Raw genomic sequence first — 2,640 nt, 5'->3', positions numbered from 1 at the left:
TTTTTTTACAAGCTTTATGGCCCCAGTTTGGCTCCATAGTTTCCACTCTGACTTTTGTTCCCATTTTTCCAAACGCTGATGCATTTTAACGTGTTCTAATCTGGGATTAGGATTAGATGACTGTATATTTTAAAACTCCTAAAACATGAATTTTCTCCCTGGTTGCATGTTTACTATTGCAGCTATTATAATATTCGTAATGAGGGCGTTTAGTTGAGCAGGAATGAGGCGCAGCAGCAGTTTCCATACATTAGAAGTTATTATTTGTGTTTGGATTATTAAACAGTCGCTCATCTGTCAGACTGAAACGTTCAGGGAAAATAATCCTCCCAGCTTCAGCTCAGTTTCTCATTTTCCTTTTTCTCTCTGTTCTGGAGCAGAAGTGGGAAAGCGTTGTTCCTGCTGCTGTCACCAGTCTGCAGGTTGGATGTGGATAATTCCTGGGTTTCTCTCGGTGTGGAGATCCTGCAGGCTGCGGCGTGTTGCACTGCAGGGTTTCAGAGACACGCAGGGAAAACAGACTCTCTGTGGAGATAAATCAGGCTGAATTAAAGCGGAATCATCCTTTAATCTGAAATGAAAACAACTCCAGAGGCTTTATTTTTAGCTGCTGGCTGCCATCAAACACTCATCAGATCCTCTTTGTCAGTGCGAAGACCTTCTGCTGTGTCATAACAAGCTTCCGTGAGGCTGAACTGTGAAATGCTGGGGCTGAGGCGCCAAGCAGGACGGAGCGGAGCTGATTTCTATGCGTGCTGAAAGAATGTCTTCCTCCGTTCACTCCCACATCCCAACACTCAGCTGGAGACGTCTTCTGACTGAGCAGCCGCCTCTGTTCTGCTTCCAGCTGCTCCAAGTGTTTCCACCTTCCTTCACCTCGCTCTGAGCACAACCTCCTCTCAGTCATCCTCCCACATCATCATCAGGACGAAGCTCAACTCGCCGACCTCGTCAGGATGCTGCGACAAGCCAGAAGTTCACCACGCGTTTCTGCAGCAACCAGCATTAACATCTTCCATGTCCTCCTGCTGCAGAAACCGGGTTGTTTCAGGACTCCACCAGTCGCTTTAACCCGACTCCGGTCCGTCTGTCTATAAACTCTGTTTCGGTGGTGAGGTGTGAACGCTAATCGACCTCTGACCTCTGGTCCTCCAGAGTTTGGTTGAAGTGAACTCTGGTTCAGTTTGAATGTGAACGCCAAGCAGACCGGAGATCGCTCCACCAGCAAGAAGTGAACTACAGTGCAGGGCATTCTGGGTAAATACAACCAAAGCTAACGTGCTAGCCTAGCGCTAGCAGCAGAAATGGCTCCTGGNAGGTTTGGTCCTGGTAGGGTAGGTTTGGTCCAGGTAGGTTTGGTTGGTCCAGGTAGGTTTGGTCCCAGTAGGTTTGGTCCAGGTAGGTTTGGTCCCGGTAGGTTTGGTCCAGGTAGGTTTGGTTGGTCCAGGTAGGTTTGGTCCCAGTAGGTTTGGTCCCGGTAGGTTTGGTCCCGGTAGGTTTGGTCCTAGTAGGTTTGGTCCAGGTAAGTATGGTCCAGGTAGGTTTGGTCCAGGCAGGGTTGGTCCTGATAGGTTTGGTTGATCCTGTAGGTTTGGTCCAGGTAGGTTTGGTCCCAGCAGGTTTGGTTGGTCCAGGTAGGTTTGGTCCAGGTAGGTTTGGTCCCAGTAGGTTTGGTCCCGGTAGGTTTGGTCCTAGTAGGTTTGGTCCAGGAAGGTATGGTCCAGTTAGGTTTGGTCCAGGTAGGGTTGGTCCTGATAGGTTTGGTCCAGGTAGGTATGGTCCAGGTAGGTTTGGTCCAGGTAGGGTTGGTCCTGATAGGTTTGGTTGATCCCTGTAGGTTTGGTCCAGGTAGGTTTGGTCCCAGTAGGTTTGGTTGGTTCAGGTAGGTTTGGTCCAGGTAGGTTTGGTCCAGGTAGGTTTGGTCCCGGTAGGTTTGGTCCCAGTAGGTTTGGTCCAGGTAGGTTTGGTCCTGATTGGTTTGGTTGATCCTGTAGGTTTGGTCCTGATAGGTTTGGTTGATCCTGGTAGGTTTGGTCCCAGTAGGTTTACTTGATTCTGGTAGGTATGGTCCAGGTAGGTTTGAAGCTGTGCAGAAAACCCTCGGATCATCTTCTTCTGACACTGACATCTTCATTATCCCCCATCATCTGTCTGTCAGAGAACAATGTGTTCTGTTTCCTCTGATGGGCAGCTGAAGATTATCACACCTGTCAGGGATTTCTGTCGTTTCCTCTGGATTCCTGACTGTTTAAAACACAAGCAGCTTGAGCTCCTGTTGCTGCACCTGCTAAGGAGATCAAATCTCACCAAATATTCATGATCACAACAGAAAGAGTCAGAGGGGAGGCTAAAGCAGCAGGACAACGATGCCGGGTTGTTTCAGGACTCCACCAGTCGCTTTAACCCGACTCCGGTCCGTCTGTCTATGAACTCCGGTTCGGTGGTGAGGTGTGAATGCTAATCGACCTCTGACCTCTGGTCCTCCAGAGTTTGGTTGAAGTGAACTCTGCTTCAGTTTGAATGTGAACACCAAGCGGACCGGAGATCGCTCCACCAGCAAGAAGTGGACTACAGTGCAGGGCATTCTGGGTAGATACAACCAAAGCTAATGTGCTAGCCTAGCGCTAGCAGCAGAAATGG

The 2,640-nt window shown here is 49.4% G+C and overlaps 1 protein-coding gene and 1 long non-coding RNA gene across 2 annotated transcripts in view; both read left to right on the top strand.

Annotated features, from left to right (window-relative positions):
* LOC103131950 (metabotropic glutamate receptor 7-like) overlaps nt 1-2,640 on the top strand; it is a 64,501-nt gene that overhangs the window by 14,996 nt on the left and 46,865 nt on the right. The window lies entirely within an intron of this gene.
* LOC107834978 (uncharacterized) lies at nt 1,319-1,985 on the top strand. The gene is made up of 3 exons (XR_001660802.1): nt 1,319-1,522; nt 1,635-1,698; nt 1,838-1,985. It is a non-coding gene; the product is annotated as an uncharacterized LOC107834978 (long non-coding RNA).

This window comes from Poecilia formosa, unplaced genomic scaffold (assembly GCF_000485575.1).
Source record: "Poecilia formosa unplaced genomic scaffold, Poecilia_formosa-5.1.2 Scaffold880, whole genome shotgun sequence".
Taxonomy (NCBI): domain Eukaryota; kingdom Metazoa; phylum Chordata; class Actinopteri; order Cyprinodontiformes; family Poeciliidae; genus Poecilia; species Poecilia formosa.
Note: the sequence above shows the minus strand (reverse complement) of the source record. Positions and strands in the feature narration are given on the sequence as shown.